Below are 25,731 nucleotides of genomic sequence, written 5' to 3' on the forward strand. Positions count from 1 at the left end.
ACTGTGTTATCACTGTTACTTCTCTGCCATGCTAGACCCTTAGCAAGCAAACCCCCTTTTTCCATAATAATAACCCACAATGAGAAATGCCTGATCCTGTGGAAATTAAGCTGTTTGGTTTGACCATCTCCTGTAGCTGACATCAGAGAAGCGGGATGTCTTCCTGAACCCAAACACCCACACAAGAATCCCTATAAACGTCCTTACACTTCATTTTAAGGAAAAGCGCCTGACGAGGAGCATACTTCATCCTCACTGCCAGGTATCTTTCTGTTTATATGGCCTTTGTTTACACATGCCCCCTGTTAATAAAAATCTATATGTAACAAACGCATTCAAGCACCTTGGAAACTCATTTTCTTTCAAACTAAAGCACTTTCTGGGAAGGAATAAAAGGCGAGGAGAGTCGGTTGGCAGCCCTCCATGGCGTGACCATTTATTGTCATGGAATGTAGCAGAAGACGGCTCCTGCTATTTCCTTTTGATTTCAGTGTGTAAATCTGCTCGCACCTAAAGTTTGACCACATGACAGTGCAGACACACATTAAACTGATTATTTCTGTCTGAGCTGTGTGTAGAATGTGCACTCTAAATTGCACATAAAAATGTTCACCAAAATAGTACCACCTGCCTGCAGAGGGGTCGTTTTCTTTCACAAAGACAGACTCGAATGTGATTCTTCTGTAGCCTCCGGGATGATGAGAATTGATGCCCTGGCTGAGTTGGGTGCAAGCCAGGCTGGACTGGGTGTCTCCACTCAGCCCCTCCACCAGCTTCTCCTGCAGAGGAAGTCAAGGACTCTGGGATCTCGCAGGACTGCCTTGGGCTCTTGCTTAGGAGGCTGTATCAGATAGCTAGGAGAAGCTCTCCCCATCCAGATGAGAGATAGGCAAGCAGGCTGGGTGGAAAGAGCTAGAATGAAGAGGATGGACAACAAAGAAGCAGAAGACGCCAGGTGTGAGTAATCTCAGCATTTTGGGAGGCTGAGGCTGGAGGTTCACTAGAGGCCAGGAGTTTGAGGCAAAACTGGACAACATAGTAAGACCCCATTTCTACATGAAATACAAAAATTAGCTGGGAATGGTGGCATGAGTCAGTAGTCCCAGTTACTTGGGAGGCTGAGGCAAAATGATTGCTTGAGCCCAGGAGTTTGAGGTTACTGTGAGCTATGATGATGCTACTGTACTCCAGCCTGGACTATAGAGAGAGACCCTGTCTCAAAAAAAAAAAAAAAAAAAAAAGAGAGAGAGAGAGAGAAACAGCAGAAGAATGTGAAAGTACAACACGAACCATCACAGCCCAGGGAAGAACTCTTAAAGAACAGAAGAAATAAACATAGGAAAGAAGAAAGAGAAAGAAATATAAAACTAAAAACTGAGAGAGTGGTTTCATTTTTTTTTAAAGGTAGGATGAAAACTAAATGCAGAAAGGCAAGAGCAAATTATTGTGATTTCTCCTGATTAATAAGTTGCATAGCCCATTATCCTTCAAACATCTGCCATGCCCTTGCCAAGTGAGAGCAAGAAAGAATGTGCAGAAGGAGAAAGGTGTTTTGCCCATATAGGGGCACATTGTGAGATTTTATTCTCAAAATAATTCTCCCTGACTCACTAAGTTACATTACCCAGAGTAATGGGAGTCATCTCTTCTCATCTTGGAGGGCTGGGCAAATGCTCCTAATTTCCTAATATTTGGAGCTTTGTGGAAGAACAACACAAAGACATGAATGTCCTTGCAATTTTCTTGGTTATTTCATGCTCAGGATACTAGCTTTAAGGATCTAAGCATGGAAGATAGTGGCTGCCCCCTTGTAGGGAGGGTGGAATGATTCAGGACCACAACTTGCCTGTTGATGTCTGTTAGCTGGGGCAGGGGTGGGGGGGTGGGGAGGCTGAAGGCAGAGCTGCTTTCTCACAGGCTTTAGTTTTGTCTCTGCCCCCTAAAAGTCTGAGACTGTTTTTTTGCTCCTATTTTATGTTTTAGCCAAGCTCCTTAAAAATAATCTTTGTCACTATTTTTTGCATCTGCAGCTCCCTTATTAGACAACTGGGTCTTTCCTCTCCCACACCCTGCTTTTCCCCCTGAGCTCTGCTTGCTGAGGCACAGGGAGCTGCTCAGCTGCCCCTTGATTCTTGGTGGCGCCTGGTCATGCTGAATTCTCTCTTCTTGAATCTCCTCCTCTCTGAGCTCCTTGGCATCACTCTCTCCATTCTCCTCTGCCTTTTCTGACTGGCAATTCTTCATCTCCCTTGTGGACTCCTGTTCTTTAGCCCTGGGATAGTTAAGCTCATGTGTCAACTTGGCTGGGCCACAGGGTCCCCAGATATTTGGTCAAACTTTATTCTGAATGTGTCTGTGAGGGTGTTTCTGGATGAGACTGAGATATGAATTGGAAAACTGGGTAATGAAGATGGATAGCTGCTCAATGTGGATGGGATGTACCCAGTCTGTTGAAGACCTGAATAGAACTAAAAGCTGGATAAGGGAGAATTTTCTCTCTCTGCCTGATGGTCTTCAACCTGGGACATTGGTCTTCTTATGCCTTCAGACCTGGATTGAAACTTGCACTATTGGCTCTCCTGTCACAGGCCTTTGGATTATAGATATTAAGATTTCTTAGACTCCACAGTCATGTGGGCCAATTCCTTATAACAAGTCTCTTTCTCAATGGAGAGATAACCTGTTGTTTTTCTGGAGAACCTTACTGATAGCCCAGTCTTAGCATTGGTGTTTCCTGCCCCTACATCTCCCTCAGACTCACAATCTGAATTGAGTCGTCAAATCCAGGTCCCAGTCCCATGTCAGCCCTCTGAATTCTGCTGCAGAATCCCCCAGCTATGGGTGTATTATTGGCACCGAGGTTTCTGAAGTAGGCTGAATCATGGCTCCCAAAGACATCCATATCCTGCCAGGGCTGTCCAACCTTTTGGCTTCTCTGGGCCACGTTGGAAGAAGTTGCTAAACTTTTGTTCCTGTGTGCCTCATGAAACATTGGTATGTCCAGTATTTTAACCCTCACTATCTCTTTCTTTCAAACTAAAAATTACCCTGGAATCTTTATCTTCAGCCCACCTGAGAGCCTTTATTTTGTATTCAACTGCAGGATGGGCACATCCATCTGGGTGCCCCAGAAGCATGTCAAACCCAGCAGGAAGTAATAAAGCAATTTCACTTTGCAGATGATATGGTCTGGAATATAGAAAATCCTAAGGAATCCACCAAAACAAACAAAAAAAAGCATTAGAACCAATAAACAAGTTTAACAAGATTGCAAGATACAAGACCAATGTACGAAAATCGGTTGCATTTTTCTACATGGTTCTAGCAATGAACAGTCTGAATGGCAATGAAATTAAGAAAATATGCACAAAAGACTTAATAAAAATAAATAAATGAATAAATAAAAAAGAAAATAATTTCATTTATGATAGTATACGTAAGCAAATATAACAAATTTAACAAATACTTAGATATAAATTTAACAAAAAACAACAAGACATTTACTGAAACAGAACATTGTTAAAAACCAGTTTAAAAAGGTCTATGGGGGGCTGGGGTGCATCCTGACACACGTACGTGTGTGTCGAACATATGTGTGTGTTCGTTTCAAGATAAATGAAAACATGCAACCTCATGAAACTGTGTGTCCATAGCAGCATTATTCACAGTAACAAAGAAGTAGAAACAACCCAATGTCCTTTGACTGATAAGTGGATAAAGAAAATGTGGCATAATCAGATAATGGAATAATACTGCTGAAAAGACGTGAAGTTCAGATACACACCACAACAAGAATGAGCCCTGACATGTCATGCTAAGTGAACATAGCCAGCCACATACATGTACATGATTTCATTAATATGAGATGTCCAGCATTGGCAAGTCAAGTAGAGAAAGAAAACAGATTAGTGGTTTCAGAGGGCTGAGGCAAGAGTGGGGAATGAGGGGTGACCGCCAATGGGTTTAGAGTTTCTTTTAGAGGGAAGAATCCAATACACTCCTGAGATTTCTGGTTCTGAGCCCAGTGGCAGAGGTGGCACACACACTTGGCCTGGAAGTCTGTGTAGACAAATCTGTGGGTTTGGCCAACTGGGGTTGAGGGACCCCCAGGACACTTGGGGGATTTCAGGGGAGTCCAGGAGGCAGCTACAGATTCTGGCTACTGGAGATTCCCCCAGAGAGGACAGGGGTAGTGGGTGGTGGCACTCAGAGAACCCTGGGCATAATCAGAGGCAAGGATTACGCCATGGTGGGGGGTCTGAGCCTGAGCAGAGAGAGATGGGAAGAAGGCAGAATGTGGAAGTGCCCTTGGTAACTGAAGGTGACAGTTTAAAGCTGGAGGAGGACTCTAGGAAGAGTTTCAAGGAGACAACTGTCCACAGGGCCAAGAAGTGTGGTGAGATCTTGCAAGAGAGAGGCTGACCCAGGCTGGGGGTTAGGCAGGGCGGGAGGCATATCTCACAGGCTTGAGTGATGTGATGGGGCGGTTGGGGATGTGCATGGGGATGCTTTAAGTGCAGCTATACCCTTAGGCAACTTGCGTGCCAGCGAGTCAGAAACCTGCGGAAACTTCATTGGAAGCAGAGGGACAGTGAATACATTTTTTAAAGCCCTGGAGAGCCTGGACACGGTTCACTCATCAGAAAAGCCAGGGCCAGAAGAAGGGAAGGGATTTGGTAAGAGAGGCGATCATAGATAGCAGGAGGCTAAAGGTGAAGAAAGAGGAAGGATTGGGACCCAGATGGCGGACGGGACCCACAGAGGGGCTGGGAGAGCGTAGGCCAGGTGCGGGTGCCAGGAGGCGAGGCCACCTGCTGGGCGGCGGGAGAGGAGGGCAGGAGTCAGAGTCTTTCTTCCGGAGGGGCTTCCAGGACCCACCTAGCACCAGGCTTGACCCTGCAGCCCCCCACTCCCACTGAAATCCCAGGAGACAGGGGAGGAGCGGGTGGTGGGAAGGGAGGCAGGAAAATCAGGGAGGAAGTTGAGGTCAGAGAGTGGCTGAAATGATGGTTTGGAAGGGACCCAGGACAGCAATCCTGGGGAGTCAGGGACAAAGGGAACTGGAAAAACAAAGTCTGCGGCCAGTGAGTGGGAGGACGGAGTTCGGGTGTCTTCAGGGAGCAGCCAGGAGATGACAGGACCTGGGTGTGGCTGCGGGTGTGAGCAGCTGCATTCCCAGGGCCAGCAGGGCCTGCCAGGACACCATGGACTGGGGGCACAGCTGAGTTCAGAGGAGCGAGCAGTGTGTCCAAAGGCGGATCTGACCCCATCTCCAGGCATGGGAGCGGAGGCAGAGGCAAGGGAGTGATTGGCTGGCTGAAGGGGGAGGAAGGAGAGTGGGAGGGCCTCAGGGACCCAGTGAGGGCTCAAAGCCGGCAGCGTGGCCAGGCCAGTACTACCCCAGCTGGGGCCACGCTGTCTCCCAGCCCTGCTTCCTACCTGTGAGAGCGGCATGCACCTAACTTTTAAATGCAAACGATTCTTGTTCAAATGTTATACCCAGCACGTGACTGATAACAGTATTTTGCTGAGACAGAATCACTGTTTCCACTGTGGCTATCCTCCAACCTGCTGGAGTCCAGTCTCAGTTTACTTCAGCGTCTTGCATTTTGTCTTTATGACAATTCAAATTCTCCTGCCACTGGTTTCTGTCAGATCCGCCAGGAAACCTGTGGCCATGTGGTGAGCTGAGGGGCAGCTGGTTTCCACCTGCTGGGGGTCGTCTTTACGTGTTCTAGGCGTGCTGGCGGCTGGCAGCTCGAGCCTCATTTGCAGAACTAGCCCTTGCTGAAGAGCCTTGCCTGAGGTCACACATCCTTCCAGGCAGACCACACCCAGTGACTGGTTGATGCTGAGTATTAAGCCCCAGCCACCCTCCTCCATGTGGGATGCCTCTGAGCGTCATCGGCATTCCAGGGCTCCCTGTATGGTCAGCTGAGCTGTTTGTCACAACTGCCAAATTGTGCTATCAACCCTCCCCCAGCCCCAGGTGTTTGTCCTGACAGCATTCTCCAATAAACTTCCTGCCTGTGAGTCTTTTCTCAGAAGCATCACTTGAAACCAGGAGTCCAAGACCAGCCTGGGCAACACAGTGAGACCCTATTTCTAAAAAGAAAGAAAAATTAGCTGAGTGTGGTGGCATGCTCCTGTGGTTCCCACTGCTCGGAAGGCTGAGGTAGGAGGATCACATGAGCCCGGAGATTCAATGGTGCGGTGAGCAATGAGTTCCACCTTTGCACTCTAACCTGGGTGACAGGAGGAGACCCTGTTTCAAAAAAATAGGTAAATAAAGAGAGAGAAAAATGGGGTGGCGCCTGTGGCTCAAAGGGGTAGGGCACCGGCCCCATATACCGGAGGTGGTGGGTTCAAACCTGGCCCCGGCCAACAACTGCAAAAAAATAAATTAAAAAAGGGAGAGAGAGAAATACAGTTTTAATACACTGAAATAGATTTTTAAAAGTTACTTTTTTAGGCTGAGCACAGTGGCTCAAGCCTGTAATCCTAGCACTCTGGGAGCCCAAGGTGGGTGGATTGCCTGAGCTGACAGGTTCGAGACCAGCCTGAGCAAGAGCAAGATCCCATCTCTGAAAAGTAGCCGGGCGTTGTGGTGGGTGCCTGTAGTCCCAGCTATTTGGGAGGCTGAGGCAAGAGAATCACTTGAGCCCAAGTGTTTGAGGTTGCTGTGAGCTGTGACGCCACAGCACCCTACCCAGGACGATGGAATGAGACTCTGTCTTCCAAAAAAAAAGTTACTTTTTAAAAATCAAGTTTACTGAGGTATAATTTATGTCCAAAATTTACCCTGTGTAGTGTATAATTTATAAAGAGTATATACAGTTGTGCAATGACCACAGTCAGGTTCTAGCCCTTTCCTGTGTCCCCTTATAATGAATGAACTCCTCTCTAGCCCCTGGCAACCACTGATCTGTTTTCTGTCTTTATACCTTTGCCTTTTCTATTACAGAATGTCGTATAAGTGGAATCCAACTCTGTGTACAGTCTCTTGTGTCTGGGATGTTAATTGAAGGTCACGCCTTTGAGATTTGCCCCTGCCTTTGTAAGTGTAGGCAGTCTGCACCTTTGCAGTGTTTCCGCATACGGATGGTCCGTAGTTTGCATAACTATTCACCAGTAGATGGGCATTTCAGTTGTTTCCAGTTCTTAGCTATTAGGAATAAAGCAGCTATGAACTTTATGAGAACGTATGTTCTCATTTATTGAAGATAAATACCCAAGAGTGGGATTTCTGGGTCATTTGGCAAGTATATATGGAAAAATGTTTTGGAGAAGAGAGGAATTTAGGGATATTGCTGGGTGGTTCTTACAGGAAGTAAAATATCAGCGTTATCTGTTTTAAGAAGGGTCAGCTCAGCTCTCATGCCTTACATGGCCTCTAACCAACCGTGGCCCTGCCCGTAGGTAGAGACCAGCGATTTTCAACCGGTGTGCCAAGAGAGGAGCTTAGGTATGTCACAAAAATTTTTAAAGATCATTAATGAAATTATTTTCAAAAGACGTTCGAAGCACAGTAAGTATATTGTTTTTACTTTTTTTTTTTATCAACATAATTTAAATGTGCCATGGAAGTTTAACAGTAGGCTCAAGTGGGAGATGAGATTAAAAAAATACTGGGTAGACTCTTCTTTATTGCCTGGTTGCTCTAGACACAAGGTGGGGGCGGATACCGTTTCCTTCTCAGGTATCCCCACCACTTATCCATGGCTTGACAAGGCTGCAAGCTCGCTGTGTTTTGGTTGGCTCAGCTGTAAAATGAGCATCCTCACGGTGCCTACCTTATAGGGATACTGTGGGGATTTTAAAAAATATTTAAGTACGAAGTGTAGAACCGTGCCTGGCACATACAGCAAGCACTCAATAAACACTATCTATATAAAGTCAGGGCGGATGGTGAGAATCCGAACTGGAATCGAAAATGAAAAGGAGATTGTGGCAGAGCTTAATTCGTCTTCCTAGAAAGTTCTGATATTTGAAATTAAATGTGCTCACCAGGCGACATGAGAAAAATGTTTATTCATGTGACACTTCTCCATAGAGTGCCCAGATGAGGAGGCCCTGCTCCTACCGAGTCATGGCCCCGGAGGACAGAAAGGTGGAATGAAACTCTAGTAAGTGCCACAAGAAGGACGGGAGTCTTGCAAAGAGGCGCCCGCCAGGGACCGACTTTTTCTAGTTAGGATGGCCCTTTATTGTGTCTGACTTTAGCCCGTAATCAACTCTGGTTAGAAGGAAGCAAAGAGGGCGGTGCCTGTGGCTCAAGGAGTAGGGCGCCGGTCCCATATGCCGGAGGTGGAGGGTTCAAACCTAGCCCCGGCCAAAAGAAAAAAAAAAAATATTAGAAGGAAGCAAAGTGCAGCCCCTCCCCCTCCTTCCATGTTGGGTAGAAACCGTGGCCTCCTTTCTTCATTATTCTCCAATGGTCATTTGCCTGCTGCCCTTTAAGATCAAGCCACTGTCCTGGGCATGGAGGATGCACATGAGCTGGAGTAAAATGTCACTTCTCCTGCCAGGGGGCTCAGGACATCACAGGGGACAAGACCAAGTGACAGCTCCTCTTCCCTCTGGAACTGCACAGATGAAAAGGATCATAAAACTCTGATGAGTTGAGAGCTGGGCACCATTTCCACTGACTTAGATCTGCCAACGGGAGGAGGGTGCCACGGGACTCAGGGAACAAACTGGCTGCGTTGTCTGAGTGGGAGGGACCAGAAGCCCTGGAAGACTTTCCCAGGGAGCTCCGGGGAGGTTAAAGCCCCCTGAGGAGGAGGCCGGAGAGCAAGAAAAGACTAGACCTGGGATCCGTCCCCTTCCCCATCTGAATCCAGATGGTGTTTGCTGGAGACTTCCAGAGGACCCTGAGTGTGAACAAGCCTCCCAAGGTGCTGGAATTACAGACACGAGCCACCCAGCCCCGCCCATTCACTTTTAAATCTGAGCAGTAGCTTCTATCTTAAAAAATACATAATTTAAGAACAGCAGTAGGAAAGGTGACTTGAAATATGAATACTGAACGTGTCCCCCGGGCAACCTTAGCAAGCCGCTGGGTGCCCCACGACAGCTGAAACGGCTTCTGCTGTCCAAGGGGCTGGAATGGCTGGGGAAAGCATTTAATCCAGGGGCATGTTTCAGAGGCTTTGTGCTAATCAGACTTCATGTGACCAAGTGACCTTTGTTTTCCCTCTGGTAGAATCATGAATCTGTTTACTTTTAGTGAGAGTGTAGGGTACATATGAAACCGTATTTACCCCAGGATTCGATGTGTCTGAGAAAAACAGGGCAAAGGACACAGCATTGGTGGCAAGGACAGTGGGTAAGTGTCAGGGGCTTGGCGACTAGAAAGAAAGCACAGTGTCGCCGCTGAGGCCCCGCCCCGCAAACCTTAGCCTCCCCTCTTGGGAACTGGTGCCATGGCCTCAGGCAACGGAGGCTGCAACACAAATAAATAGAAAAGCAGTTTCATTAAAATCTCCCTCAGACACAGGAGCTCTGGGTGCAGACTTCTGTGACCCCTGGGAGAGAGGAGGCGGCGTGTAAAAGGCAAGATTGCCCCTGAGGCCAGTCTCCAGAGCAGGATGGGGACAGGGCAGCTGAAGGTCAGCCAGGGCGGCCTCCAGCTAGACAGGGGTGGCAGGCCTTGCTGAGGAGACGAGGCTGCTGCAGCCAGGCAGACGGTGCAGACCAGGAAGGCAGCAAGACCACCAAACCCCTGGGCCTCCTGAGCGGCTGGGGGGAAACTGAGGCAGGCTGGGGTTTCTACAAAGTGGGTAGGTGCAGAGTCAGAAAAACAGAATCCTTTCTTGTTATAATCACTGGACATGCCTTTCCCTAGGACTCCCAGCTGGTGTTTGGCTGGGGCCAGCACAGACTTTAAGAAGTATTTTTAAGTAATTAGATTCTGTGCTATGTAACACGGAAGTGCAACTGCATTACAGCTCCCATCTCCTGAAATTCCTACCTGCATTTCCTGTAGATCTCCTTAAAGGTTCCATCTGTATGACTCTCCCCCGGCTGCACGGCCCGGGAGCTCTGATGCACAGGAACTGAGTTAGCACCCAGGCCTGCTTAACTGGTGCAGCGAGCCTGTGTAATCTACAGCCTTCCGAGCGATGACCGTGTTTCTCCCATTTCTATGATTTCTATGTGGCGTTCACTCTGTTGGCACAAGAAAATCTTGCCACACCAAATGACAGTTCTAGCCTTTTAAAAAATATGTCTTTAAAATACAGGTTGTTTTGTTTTGGCTGAGACAAATAAGTAATTTCTTCTTCTGAATGATGATCACTGTGCTTGATGTCTTAGAAGCCTGGAGCATAGTGCAAAACGGAGGCCTAAGATTTGTTGACTGAATTGTAACCTTGGGTCTGTCGCTTACTCTCTCCCTGAGCCTTAATTTTGGCATCTTTAAATACAGATAATACTATATCTAGGATCAAAGCAAGGATTAAAGTAAGACATATAATCCATTGTAGTTATAAAGACACACAGCATTTTTTAAGGCACAGACATTAAGGGAAGGGGTAGAGACTTGCCTATGATCCCAGATCAGCCACTAAATTGTAGACGGGCCTTTAGAAAACCCCTCATCTTCCTATGGTGTTGTTTTTCCTGCAATAATTTTTCATTTTCTTAAATTTCAGAATATTATGGGGGTACACACATTTTGGTTATGTAATTTGCTTTTTTTACATTTCGTGCCAAAGTTATAAGTGTGCCCTTCACCCAGATAGTGTCCAGGGAGAAGGGGATGGGTGAATTTACACCCAAGCCTCCCATCTTACAGACATACTGACACTTAGGATTTTTCCACTAACGTTCAGTGAATTTACCTAGGTAAAAGCAGGTTGAAAAGCAGGAATTTTCCCTCATTTTCTATGCCTTTGGGATCATTGTATTTTCTCCGTAGTTGAACTTTTCTCACTCTGGGAACTGACCTTCCCAGCTATCGACTTGATACATGTTTCTTTAAGAGCTCACCTTGGTGAGACTATACATTTCTCTCAACTTGACCTCAGCAGGAGCATTCCTGAGCCCTGTTGGGGTCTCACAGCACTCCTGAGAAAAATAAACACGCCCGTGCCCGTAAATAAACACTGCCAGTGTCCTCGGTGTTTTCCTAGGAATAGCAGCACACGAGTTCCCTTTTCCACACCTCGGCCTGTTGGGAGCAGTGCTGTATTTATTTATTTATTTTGTTCATCCACTCTCCTTTGAGGCAGGTTCCCCTCTCCTCATCCTTTGGAGCTGTCACCCTTTGTGGATCATTCTTATTAAGCATTAGCTTGGTGAATGGGTGGACGTCATTTGGGACTGGCTCTGGAATATTGCAAAACATAAAGCAGTCAGTGCAAACATCTGCAAAACTTGGCAAAGCACTGCAGTTTCAATGAGCTCGGGGCCAAGTCCTTGACAGGCCTTGAGGTCCGTAGAGAAGGCTGTGCAGGGAAGATTTATTTGGGGAAAGGATGAGAAATGTCACTTTGCACTTCAGGTACTAGGCAGAGGCGGTCAGCATGTGCAAGCGTGAGTCACTGTCTAATCTCGGCCTTCAAGTGTGTTGCCTAAACTGCCCTTACTCCCGTCCCAACGGTCTGTGCAGTGGCTTTGAAAGAAGCTTCAAACACACAACCATTTTTTGAGGATCTTGGGGAGCAAGTGCTATCTGGGTCCAGTACCCCTAAATCTCTGGGTTCCAGAAACTTTCCTCCCCATATCTTCCCACCCTGCACAGCTATGTCCCTCCGAGGCCACCCAATGCTCTGAGCTCCAGCCTGGGCACCTCTTCTGAGGCGCCCAACCTGCCTCCCCAGTCAGCAGCCACTGTGACCAGGGAGTGGCCGAGCCTCTGACAAAAGCAGTGACGTCTAAGCAAGTGCAATGACTGGGTCTCCTTGCAGAATCCCAGAGGTGCACTTGGCGGCTCCCTGGTTTCCCGAGGGTGGACTCTGCTCTCGGTGCTTTGCGTCCTCAGTTAGGGCAGCCAGGATGAGGGTGCAGAGGCTCCTTTCCTCTGAGACACTGACTCTTGCTAATTCCAGGGCTTGGGATCCAAAGCAATGCTGTTTATGTTTCATGAAGGCGACCCTGGGATTTGGGTTTTTCTTTCCCTAGTCTGTTAAGAGCAATTATTTCATGCTTCTAAGATCATTGTCCCATCACGTACTTCAGAGCTGAAGACAGTTTCCTGCACCTTATAAAGTCCTGTGTGCATCAAATGGCTAATATTTAGCCATCACGGCAGAATATACGATGACAATCACGGGCCCTAAGCACTGTTGCTTTCCTGGGCTCTTTCCTCCATTAAACAAACAAACAAATACATGTCACATTTTATGACTGTGTTTACATGAGACACATATAATCTAGGCTGAGTTTGTTGTTATTTTATTATTATTATTACTGTATTATATTCATGGACCCCGACAGTGTCATGGGTCCCAGGTGCTCTGCCTGTTGTGACTTGTGGGAAAGTCAGCCCCACCTCGGGGCTGCTGAGGCTGCCCTTGGTCCAGGATCTTTCCAGCCTCACCTGGAGCCCAGAGGTTCTCCAACCTGCCCTGTGGCATGAAGCTGGTCTTAGTTGTTTCTCTGTTCCTCCCTCCTTCCTCCCAAACACAGATTGGAAATTTCCCAAGGCTGGGGATCATGTCTTAGTTATCTTTGCAGCCTACTCTTTCTCCTACACCTTCTTTCCATGGTTGGTGAAAGTTTGTGGAATCAAATTGAAGTTCTAAGATAAAATTTCACAGCCACATCCATGAAGGGTCAGGAAAACTTCACAGCTACATCCGTGAAGGGTCAGGAAGACAGTCAGTTAATGACACCAACTCAGAGCCATGCGTGCACGGCACTGTGAGGTCACCCAAAGGTCAAATAATGGTGCTAGTTCCCTCAGTAGCTCACACCGAATGGCAGAGACTCTACACAAGGAGAAAAATACCTTCGGGTCAATCCACTGACTTGGAGCCATTCAGCCTGACTTTGACCTCCAGCTCCAAGATCTTGACCAGTTCCTCAATCTACTGAAAAATTGTTTTTCACTTGTGAATTGGGAAGATATTGATAATAGCAACCTTATTTAAAAGAGAATCCATGTGATGCTGTTAGGATATCACCCATGCTATTAGGAATGTTCAAGATGTCAGCTATTCTTCCGAGAGGCATTCTTGTTCCCTATCAGTGTTGCCTATATCTTAATGGCTCTGTCTCTACCTCCAGAAATTTCTGCAGTCAACTCAGACAGTACATGTTCAAAATATAACTCCTTGTCTTACATTGAAGCACATGTGGTGTGTCCTTTTCTCCTCTTTGAGGGCACAGCGTGTGCCTCTTATCCCTTTCATCTTTGCTCTCCCAAGCCTAGTAAATTCCCTGCACAGGGCGAGGGTGTGAAATCGTTACACACGGAGGCTCCCAAGTGACCTTAGCCTGGAGGATGTTCAGTGGTTGACTTATGCAGAGAAGTGCAATGACATTAGGCTCATAGGGAATTTGTTTTAGCTCAAATTTCTATGGAAAAGGCTTTCCCATCAAACTATATCTTACCCACCCCTTGGCTGCCGCAGAGCTGGGCCATGATTTGTCCTTACAGAGAAAGGCACAGAGCTGGGCCAGCAGATGGAAATCTAGAAGGAAACTTTTGTGCAGCAGGTCTAAGAGCCACGAGGAGCCTGTCTAAGCCACTCTTACAGTGAACTTGGAATTTACTCAGGGATAAAGCTATGAACATCTTGATGTTGTAGAATAACTTTTTTTGAGATTTTAAGGGAGATATTAACTGATTTAAAATCTCTCTCCTGGCAATCCTCCCTCCCTTCTCTCCCGCCTGTGGATTGTCTTGGGAAGGACTGCACAGCTACAAAAATGGAGAAGACAGGGGGGAGCTCCCTCCCACGCTGGTTTCCCAAAGACGGGACCCATTTAGGGTGTTGTTAGGTGCCTCCAAGGCAAACAGGAAGGGACGGCCAGAGTCCCTCTCAGGGAAAAACCTCAAGAATGGACAAGGATTTTCTTTCTCTGACATCTAGGGAGGGAAATGCCCCTAAGACTTGAGAGTGAGGTCCCCAAGAGGGTCCCTGATAATTTTCCTAGACAGAGTCTTGGGATGTCTGGACCTAGAGAGAGTTTGCAGCTGGGGCTGAGCTGCACGGGAGCAGCAGCAGAGCTGGCTTCCGCATCTGGCACAGGGCAGCAGGCACTCTGCCCCTGAGGGGCTGTGTGAACAGGCTTGGCTATGACCTCAGAGGGGGCCTTCATGGGCAGATGAGTCAAGGACTGCATCCCCTCCCATCTTTCTGCCTCAACACTAATCAAGTTCATGGAGCTTCAGTACCACCCTGGGAGAAACAGGGAGTGGAAACCCAGAATAAATGGAAAATGTGTTTCTGACAATTGGGTGGAACAGGACCCTGAAATAGAAATAAATCATAGACAAAAATTCTGAATTCCCATTTCCTACACCACTGAGTTTGTGGATGAGACTCGTGCTGGCTGCAATAGCAGGGGTCCAGGTCAAAGATGTTAGCCCCAGCGGAGACAATTGTCCCAGGCAACAGGGAGGACAAAGTATTTCCACTGATGACAGAAGAATCCTTTTGATCACACGGACTGAGGCTGTTTGTGAGGAAGAAGGACTTGCAAAAACTCCCATTATCATTCTAGTAAATGATATGTATGCCTACTTCTCATCCCGAAGCGTGGGTCAATCATTGCAAACAAACCCTCTTGACAACTCAATACAGACCTGAGTTGAACAAAGAAGGCCTCAGAAGATGCTTTGTCCATAGCAGCCTGGACATGGTGGATTCTCCCTGACTATTGGAGTCAAGACCTTGGTGTCCAGTGTGGGCACAGTGAGGTGAACAGCCTCTCTATGTGTGGAGAACGCTGCCCCAGCCTGGTTGACTTCTGATTCATTCTGTTGCCTGGCACATGGTAGGTGCTCAGTAAACGTTGAATTAAATGTGTGAATGAATGAAGTCCCTTTGGTTGCTCTGGGCCTGTGAAGTCTGAGTTTCTCTGGTGTCCGTAGGTGCTCCCGGACGTTCAGGACCTCAGGCACACAAGCTGTAGTTGATGATTCTGGCCCAGGTCTACTAAGAGGGCACAGAGGACATCTTCCAGGGTCCAGTCAGACAGTGCCCTATTTTGGAATCCTTTCCCACACCCCCCACCTGGTGTGTGGCGCCCTCACCCCAGCCCTTGCCCACACATTCTATTAAATAGAGGTCTGTTTACTTGACTGTCTCTCCTCACTGGTCTGTAAATCACAAGATTGTGTTAAGTTTGTCCCAAGCACAATGCCCGCACATGTGGGGCTGAACCAATGAGGAATTGAAAGGTGGTGCAAAAATCACAGCGGATGAGCCTCGACCTCCAGGCAACAGCGGTGCAGAATAAATTCTGTAGTAGCAAGCGTCAATGGGTTGGCGGTCTCTGATCTGGACTATTTTTTGTACAAGATGTTTACATTTTTTTAAAAAAAATATTTCTGCAGTCTTCGAATTTCCAGTAGGAAACATCAGTGTCAAGCAGGCCAACCTGCCAGGTGCTCCAGAGGGCTCAGGCCAGAGCAAAGGGCAAAAAGTGAGAAGAGCAGAAGGAAGGAGTCTCTGATTATCCTCAAGGGAGGCCTGACGCTGAAAGAATCGTGGAGCTCTGCAGACAAAATGGAGCGTAGCAGAGTCTGCGGGCTGAGTGAGCTTCGGCCTCGCGTTCCTGGGCTGCTGGACGCAGATGCTGCGGGTCTTCGGGGCCGGTCCCTGGGGAGTGAGACGATGTGTGGCTGCCCCCTGGTGGTCGGACCTCCAAACTGCAAGGCTCTGAAAACAGCTGGGAAGAGACCCGTCCACCCAGAAGAGGGGCCTCACGTGTCAGGGAAAGAAAAGATTCAATCAGGGGCAGAGGGGCTGGAGAGCCTTAATTAAGTGCCTGACATTGTGGGATATCTTTTCACTGAGTCTATGCTCAGGTAGTCTATGTGGATTGATTTTGTGATTAAATCTTGAAGTCCAGCCACCAGGAGCCTTGATAAAATCTTTACATCTACATTAATCAGGGAAAGCAGGTAAGCCCCTCAGAGTAGTTGCCAGATGTGTCCAGCAGATGAAGGCCTCCACTGAGGATACCGGTGTTCTCAGGGTCGACGTGAACTGTCAGGTTCGGGTGTGGAGCTGGCATACACAGGTCTGGAGAACTTGCTGAGGACCCGGCAAGGCCAGGTGCTGGGCAAAGGCTTTCGGCAGTGTGAAGACCCTCCACAAGAGTGGGGAAGGGAGTCCAGACCCAGGCTGCTGCCAGTTGCCGCTGAATGATCACCAGGACGTTCCCACAGAAGTGGGAAGTAGGCCTGGCCTGGGGTCTCACACCTGTGGTCCTACCACTCTGGGAGGCTGATGGGGGAGGATCCCTTGAGCTCAGGAATTTGAGATTAGCCTGAGCAAGACCAGACCCCTCTCTACTAAAAATAGAAAAACTGTCTGTGGGTTGTGGCAGGCACCTGTCATCCCAGCTCCTCGGAAGGCTGAGGCAGGAGGATCACTTGAGCCCCAGGAGTTTGAGGTTGCCCAGAACATGAACACCAGAGTGAGACTCTCTCTCTCAAAAAAAAAAAAAAAAAAAAAAAAGAAGTGGGAATTATTTCAGAGATTAGGACTTATCCTTAGGGTAAATCAAACTTCTTTTCTGCCCCTTACACATATGAAACATTCTGTGAAGTGATAAAGTGTATGCAGGAGGTTATGTGTTCACTCCATGTGATACATTCAAACCAATGGGATTTTAGAAAACAAGACATGGAACCTTCACAGGTGGAAAAGACATGTAGGCAGATGATTTTTCCTATCATTTATGTCTTAACAAGAGGTTTAAGAATAATAATGAGAGCTGAGCATGGTCGGTTATAGTCTAGTCACTGGGGAGGCTAAGGCAAGAGGATCGTGTGAGCCCAGGAGTTTGAGACCAGCTGAGCAAGGTAGTATCTCCAATAATGCTGCTGCTGCTGCTGTTGCTAATGATAATGATTTCATTCTTCAAGAATCTGGAAAATCAAACCCAATCTACTAAGAGCCAAAACTCTCACATAGCTTGAACTATTTTGTCACAAAATTCCAACTTATACATCTATCTGCACGTCTTTCATTTCCACATCAAGATGTTACCAAAATAGTTGTTTAAATATTGTGGCCGTTTTCTTTCTACAAAGGCATAGGCTAGGAAACCAAACCGAAGTTCTAAAAACAAGAGCTGAAAAACAAATTAAAAATAAATAAATAAAAACAAGAGCTAACTGTGTTCCCCTTATAATAACCGTGCACCCATTTAATGGATGACTACCCTGAGGTTTTTAGGATCTTGCTCCATGTTTCCTGATAACTGAAATGGGGAAAGAACAGAGGAAACCTGGCCTCCCCCCCATCCTCTCACAGCAAGGATGCACATTTCACCACGTGTGCGTTCCTCCGATGCCCCCTGAATTCACGGCTGTAGCCACCACGCTTTCTTCTGGCTTTTCAGAAAAGACAGGCCTCGAGAAGTGATTTCTGAGAAAAGCAATACCCTCAGTGAAAAGCTGGTTATAAAACATAAAAGAAGTGCTCCCTTCCTCTCCCCACGGTAATGCGTCTTCTCCTGCAGCCTGCCTCCTAAAGGCTTCAAACAGCCAAAGAGCCGAATTTGAAACATTTGCCACATTAAGGCAAAATTGAGCTTAGCCAGGATATTTATGGGTCTTATAAATATTTATACTTAATAACATCTGGTCCTGAGCATTAGTTTCGAACCTCATGTTTGCTGAACTCGGCTGGGTTTTTTGTTTTGTTTTTTAAATGAGAAATGAGGTTGGGGAAGGTACCTTTCATTTGGTGTCTTAGTTTTTCTGCTCATTCGTTTTTCATAGCATATCTTACAAAAGCCAGGCTAGAGTCTGCTTGATTTATTCACTTTATTACTAGTCGAGAGACACAAGTTGAAGCGGGAGGAGGAAAAAGGGCGAAAGGAAGGTAGGAACTCTCTCAGGACCCGCTTAGCCAGCTGAGGGTTGCACAATTATCTACAAAGTCAGGCCCCCAAATCCACTTTTGCCTGAATTTTATGATCGGTTGTCCCAAAGGTCCTGAATTTCCTCTAAATAATTGCATAATATTCTTACTTTGTCTTAGTTAAGAAGACTTAGTCATGAGACTCAAACAAATATTATTGCTCTCTTCAAGTTTCCCCAAAACGTCTCAAGAATTGATTTATTATTTTTGGATAAATCAAAATCAGCCATGTTTGCATAGCCAGAGAGCGATTATATCTTTTGAACTCAAAGGACAGAAAAATGTGTGCATGCAAATGAAGTCAGCCCTCAATTTTCTGCACTGGGAGAGGGGAAGGCAATTCAACACGTCACTAGTATTTGGTTTGGAAATGGGTTTGTGCTTTTAATCAAATCCGATACCTTAACATTTTGTGGACATTCACTTCCAGCAAAGCAAGGACCCTGGCTTTGAAGACTGACTCAGAAGGGGCTAGTAAGAGATTTTTCTTCCCTGGTCTTTCCCTTGTTTATGCCTCAATAAAACTTGGGGGTCCTTGCTGGCTCTCAATGGTTTTCAGAAAAACTATTGCCCTTTTAAACATCTCTGCAGCAAAAAACGGCAGTAAAATTTATGTTGCAAGCCCACCCCCTGTGCCACCCCCTAGCAATGGGGAATGCTTCAGAAAGAGCGAGTGAAAAATGGGAGGGAGCTACATGTCAGGAAAACAAAGAATTAAAATGTTAGTGTTTCTTGCAGAAAGAGAGAGCTGTCAACTTGGAAAATAATTAAATGGTAAATGTCAAAGAATTTGAAAGATTCGCCTGAGGTAAAGCAAAATGCAGATAATTGATAACACACTCACATCCAGCAGACACGCATAGATAGACACAGGAAGGCTATTTTCACCTAGAGAAGGGAAGTGACTTGTTCAAGGTCACTTGGGAATTCAGTCCCCTGGCGTGTATCCCTGTGGCCACCAATGCTTCTATTCCATTGCTCTGTGTGAGTTACACAAGCATTTGTCTTGTTTTCTGTTCATAAGTGCAAGTGCCACGTTAACAACTTCATTCTGTGGCTGTAAACTTAGCACTCTGGGAGGCTGAGGCGGGAGGATCACTTGATCTCAGGAGTTAAGAGTCCAGCCTCAGCAAGAGAGATTCTGTCTCTAGTAAAAACAGATAAACCAGCCAAGTGTTGTGGTGGGTGCCTATAGTCCCAGCTACTCAGGAGGCTGAGGCAAGAGAATCCCTTGAGCACAAGAGACTAAGGTTACTGTGAGATATGATCCCACGGCATTCTGCGAGGGGCGATGGAGTGAGACTGTCTCAAAAATAAATAAATAAATAACAAGTTCATTCTTAGCACTGGCTTTTCAGACTCCAAGCTCCCTCTGAATATCAACCTCTTCTTCTTTGAAAGCAGAGCAAAGCCTCTACTTAATTATTAGAAGCAAACATTTCCAGATAGTGATTTTTTTCCTCCCACCCTCAGTTCATCCTCCAAAATGTGATGCAAAGTGAGAGTGAAACAGAAGATAAACGTCCTCCTCCCTGCCTGGAAGTTGGTTTTTGTCCAAAGGTAGAAAATCTTCGGAATGAGATCGCAGGTAGAATTACACCTCGTTTTCCTAACGATACTGGCACGATAATAACCTGGGAAAAGTGATCCTCAACACAATACCCACAGGAATATTTCTAATAAGTAATTTGAAATCATATAACATTCCTGCTGTGGCGCAGCGCAAGGGAACTGTGAGCAGATTAGATTTATTTTCTCGTGTTTTTCTAAATGAGGCGGAGAGGCAGGAAGAGGGGCATCGCCTACTTAATACTAATACTCTGACATTGTGTGACTATGTTCTTAGGCCCAGATCCAAATGGTCCTCTGCCTGAGAGAAACTAAAGCTGAAAGCTGAGAACCATCAATCTCCGAAGCTGAGCTTTTTCAGATGCTTTCTGAAAACTGAGTCTGCATGTGATGTCCAGTGCGTCCTGTGATTTCTAAAGGCTGGGGACTCGGGGAATGTGCCGATGAAAAGAAATCCCGGGAGCAACGGGCAAAACCTAGCCTTTGAAACAGAGACTCGGATTTCAGGAATAAAACAAATGATTATGTTTAGCATAGTCAGAAGAAAGCAAATGCTACTTTCATTTTTTTGAGTTTCACAAAAACTCACTATGCACAGAAGAGAAAGGGATATAAAAGATTTCCCATCAAGAAATGTAAATATAACAAAAATAATATTTGTAAAGCATTAGTGCAAAGTATCTGGTTGAGGAAAGAGCCACCTTAACACTTTTCACTAAATGGAACAGAAACCCCTTTAAGTCTTGAATGTTCTATTGAACACACTTCCAACTGCATGTGCCAGAATGGCGGCCCCCAGTCAGTGGGCTCTCACTAGATGTCAGGCACTAAATTAGATATTAGACAAGGATCATCTTGATTAATCCTCATGACAAACCTATGAGGAAGGTGTTATTATTCCTATTTTCTGAACAGGAAAAGTGAGATTCAAAGAGATGATTATTGGGCCCCAAGTTCATGCAGTTGGTCTATGGAATACCCAGGGTTCAAACCCAACCTGAGATCCTATCAATAGGCTGCCCTGAATCCAGAATGCGTCACCCTCATTGTTCAAGGCCCATCCCCCACCAAAAGAAAAGAGGCAAATTATGGAACCAACACTTAACTTAGGCCCGGGGGAAGTATGGACCCTCTTAAGAAATCCCAGGTGACCAGCCACACAGGAGATTCGTTATAGACTGATGAAGAGCAGGACCCCATAGGTTTACCAAAACAAGTGTATCATCAGAATTTGAAGGGAAGAAATGAAAAGCCATGTGGTCATTCTAAATAACGCCCAGAACATGAACCAGAAAGGGCGAGGAAGAGGTTCTCACACCAGATTGAACTTGGGCTGAAAAAGCAACAGAAGAGAGGTCTGTAATTAAGAGCAGCCAGTTCACTCTGGGAGAGCGAAGGGGAGCATTTCTGACAAGTGTTGGGGCCAAGACCAATATTATTATATATTAAAGAATAATTGAAGCTGATTCAAGGATTTGCAGCTCCAAATTCACCATGACCAGGAGAAGAACAAGGGGAGGGGTGAGCAGTTGAGGATAGCAACCAATTTTCAGTAGCCTGGGGAAGGAAGGAGAGAAGAGAAGCAAGTGAAATTCAATATTCCAGAAGTTAAAGCCCTGTGCTTACCCAGGACAAAGGAAAACACGCCTAATGGAGTAGAATAATAAAGGGAAGGCTCTGTATTCATAAGGTATTGAGTCCTTCAAAGACCTTTGCTAATAGTACAGGGGAGTCCATTGCTTTACACCTGTGGGGCTTTATTATTTGCAAGCTACTCTCTGCCATGAACCTGGCCATTGACAATGGTAAGAAGGTACCAACGAGATGATTGCATTCTAGCCTTGAAAGGATTAGGATCCAAAGCCACCTGGGAAGAGAACAACGCAGCCGTCAGTGGCTCTTTGCTTGGGTGCTCTTTTTGCCAGTGGGTGGGGAATTTTCGGTGTGGTCTCCTAAAAGACAAGGTCGTCATTTCTTTCTTCTCTCTCCTCATTCACTCTTTGAAGAACAGCTAAAGTTCTGCAAAGAATTCTCTGTTAGTCAACCACACAGTTCATGTTAACAGAGTCAGATATTTGGGTACGGCTAATGTAGAGTTTACACTTTTTTTTTTTTATTTTTTGCAGTGAGGGTTAATTTTTTTTTATTATTAAATCAAAGCTGTGTACAATAATGCAATCATGCGGTACAATGTGTTGGTTCCATATACAGTCTGAAATATTTTCACCAAAATGGTTAACATAGCCTTCATGGTATTTTCTTAATTATTGTGTTCAAACCCTTATACTCTATACTTAGTAAACTTCACCTGCACCCTTCCAAGATACACCATAGGTGTGGACCCATTGGTGGGTCTACACTTTGTTTTTTAATAGGTGATCAGTTTTCAGAGAATAAGAATAGGCTAAAGCAATGATTTCTAACCATTTGGCTTACATACTCTGTAATATAGTTTTGAAAAACTTTGTGCCCTCACCCATATTTTGCAGTAAACACCTAAGTTTTTTTCAAAATAAGTTTATGTAAATGCAAAGGATGTAGCTTCTGTAATACTGTAAAATTACAACTTGTAATATAACTATTACTCTTTTCAAATGTGTCCAACTGAATGATTTAATACCTACCATCATCCAATTTAAAAATACAAGTACAAACTCTTCTTTAATAGAAGGAAATTTTATATCATTCTCTTTTGTCTTTGACCTTGTACTTCCGTTCTAGTTCTCTTCAAAGTTCATCTTAATGTGTTACATTTTGTGCTTCCTTGATAAATATACGTATGTGTATGTATGTGTACATTTTTAATTTCATAGGTTTAAATTTTTCTTCTGGATTGAGACAGAATGATAAATTATTACTAAACAAATGGCTATTGTAATATAAAGATCTTGCAAAATTTTAAAACTTTTATAAGCACAAAACTAAAATTGTTGTGGAACATACACGTGACAGAAGAGAGTTTAATGGTGTCTTGAATTGTTCTTTTGTTTGGGGCCCTGGAGATTTTAACACCTGGAACAATGCTGCCTAATAATTTATTGGTTTTGCTTTTTATAAAATAGGGGGAGGAGAATTTTGGCAGGAATGGTAGAAAGGGACAAAAACAAAAGCTTGTTCTTAGGCCAATTTTTTAGAAGAGAGAACTTATAGAAATTGGAGAGTTGGAAATTGCTTTTTTAAAAATTATTCAAATGCAGATATCAGATGGAAAAGCTTAACATAGAGATTGGATGGGAACCCGTGTGTCAGGGTGAAGCCAACTGCTCTGTCATTTCCTTTCTCTCTGGGGAGTCAGGGAAGCCATCCAGAATCTCACAGTATGTGGTGAGGATAGCAGTGTCAGACAGGCCTGTGCACACTTGAGCTTTGCCTCCTGCTAACCGTGTGACTTCAGGAAGTTATAAACTTCCCTAACACTCAGCTGCCTCTTTTTCCAATAGTTCTGCCACTGAGCTACTACAAGGATTAAGTGACTAACAGTTAAGCTTGGATGTTGAAAGTGGATATTCCACGTGTATTACTTTCCTTCCCTGCTATAGAAATACTCTGATTATTGAAATTTAGCTATATGGACATTTAATTATATTCTTAGGGGAAAAGAACCTGAAAATGGTCTCCTACCATTATTATTCAGAATTAAGAGAACAGTCTCTCTCTCTTGCTGCCTGAGATAGTCTTGGGGAGCCAGCCCATCCCTTGGCACTTTTTCTCTGGGGTTCACCTTCTTCTCTTCTTCTTTCTTTGTGCTTGTGAATAGAAATCCCCCCATGGGTGCAGGGAGTGGAGGATATTGGGTATATTGAGGTACAGTATTGTTAAACTTCAAGGCAACCCAAGCACTATGCAGGTTAGCAAACAAAAGTTACATATATACACAGTAGCTGTAAACAAAACTATTTGGGTCTCTAAGTTCAAGTCCAGAATGGCATGTGGGCCCCTTCACCTTGTCCCCATTTGAAAGGGCAAAGGATTGCCTTCAAAATTTAAGCTGTGGTGTCAGACAGTGCAGTTTAAATTCAAGTTCTGGACTTACTAGGGTGGAAACTTCTGTAAGAGGTCCAAGTTAGCTTATCCACAACATGTGACCAATTTTCCTCATTGGGGGGGGTTGGAAAGTTTAATGAAATGATGCATGTAAAATACTAGCACAGGGCGGCGCCTGTGGCTCAGTGAGTAGGGCACTGGCCCCATATGCCGAGGGTGGCGGGTTCAAACCCAGCCCCGGCCAAACTGCAACAAAAAAATAGCCAGGCGTTGTGGTGGGTGCCTGTAGTCCCAGCTGCTCGGGAGGCTGAGGCAAGAGAATCGCGTAAGCCCAAGAGTTAGAGGTTGCTGTGAGCCATGTGATGCCACGGCACTCTACCTGAGGGTGGTACAGTGAGACTCTGTGTCTACAAAAATAAAAAAAATACTAGCACAGTGGCTAGTGTAAGTATTCAGTAAGTACTGGAAGTTCTGGCCAGGAAAATTAGCCAAGAAATGAATAAAAGGCAGCTGGAATGGAAAGGAAGAAGTCAGGAGTCGGAGCAAGATGGCGGCCGAGTAACAGCTTCCTTGCATCTGGGCACTGAGAGGCTGGGGAGATAGGAGTCCAGGCATCTCCGGCTGCTGGGATCTGCCTATCATCACCACTGTGAGGGTACAGGGAGTCAGCAAGAGACTTCTGGACCCCAAGAGGAGGACTAAAACAGTGGAAAAACGGCAAGTGGTTGCATGTGTTCAATCCGTCTAAACCCTCCCGCAACTGTAAGTTCAGTAGCAGCGACACTGCAAACCAGAAAGGCCTTACCTGTGAACCGTTTTGGTGTCTTTGGACTTGGCACTCAGTTGAACTGCCTTGGGGAGAGCCTGAGCAGGAGTGCGGAGAACTTTGGCCGTTGTCTAGGGCCCCAGTCTGAGCCGCTGAGCCAGACGGAGCTAATAGTGTTTGGCTGTGGGTCACAGGGAGCCTTTGTGAGCGATCCGCCCTGGCAAGCTCCACCCTCAAGGTTGCAGAGCTAGAATCCGGTGGGAGCTGGTAACCCAGCGACCAAGTAGCCTAAGGGTGGGGTCTGAGCTGCGTTGCAGCCCTAACCCTCAGGGGCAGAGTGAGACTGGTTTTGGCAAACTGGGTAAGTGGATAGCCACTTCAGCAGTGATTCCAGTGACAAGCACTTTCTTGGGAAAGCTTCTGCTCAGCAAGTTTACAAGTTCAAAGTGCCTTTTAAGTAGGCTGAAGAGAGATTTAGGGTGTCTGCCTGCTGGGGTTTGAGAAATCAGCAGCCTTGAGTCGTATCACAACTGTGATTAACATCTCATACCCCAGAAGACCACGTGTTGCCCAGACAATATTCAATAACATATACATACTGCTTTGTTTTTGGTTGTGTGTGTGTTTTTGTTTTTTTTGGTTTGGCTGTTTTTTTTTGTTTATGTTGTTGTTGTTGATGTTGTTTTGTTTTTTAATTTCAACCTTTTCCATACAGATCCTTTTTCTTTCTCAATTTTTCTACTTCAATTATAATTTCCCATTGCTGCCTTTTTCAATAACTAGAACTTCATTTTTGCTAGTGTTTCTACCGGTATTATTTGCTTTTTCACCCAATTTTATCCCGTAAAGTTTTCTGTTTGCTTGTTTTGGTTTGAATTATAGCATTTTTGTCTTTCCTCTCTACTTGGTGGAGGTGGGGTACTGTGTCTGATCAAGTTAGCAAAGAGCTGCTGACCTCAAGGGAACCACCCAACTGGGCACCCCCAGAAGGTGGGGTTTTTTTTAAGGTTGTGTCAAAATACCCTACTCTACACCTATATTGCTCTGTCTCCCTCTTTCTGTGCCTCTCTTCTTTTTGTCAATATTCCTTTTACCCACCCCCTCTCCTTTCTCTATTTTTCTTTTTTTTTTCTTATCACTCGGTCCTCCTTTCTTTCATCCCTTTTTTGCTCTTCAACCTTCTCACCCTTCTGGTCTTGTAACCCTTAGTCCACAGGCACGAGAACTTAAAGAGCAAGAGGAAGTGAAAGGAAAATTAGGGCAAGGAAACAGATAAAAGGAATCACTCATGAGGAAGAATCAGCAGAAAACTCCAGGCAACATGAAGAACCAGTCCAGAACAACCCCGCCAAGGGACCA

The sequence above is a fragment of the Nycticebus coucang genome, chromosome 15 (assembly GCF_027406575.1).
Source record: "Nycticebus coucang isolate mNycCou1 chromosome 15, mNycCou1.pri, whole genome shotgun sequence".
NCBI classification, from domain to species: Eukaryota; Metazoa; Chordata; class Mammalia; order Primates; family Lorisidae; genus Nycticebus; species Nycticebus coucang.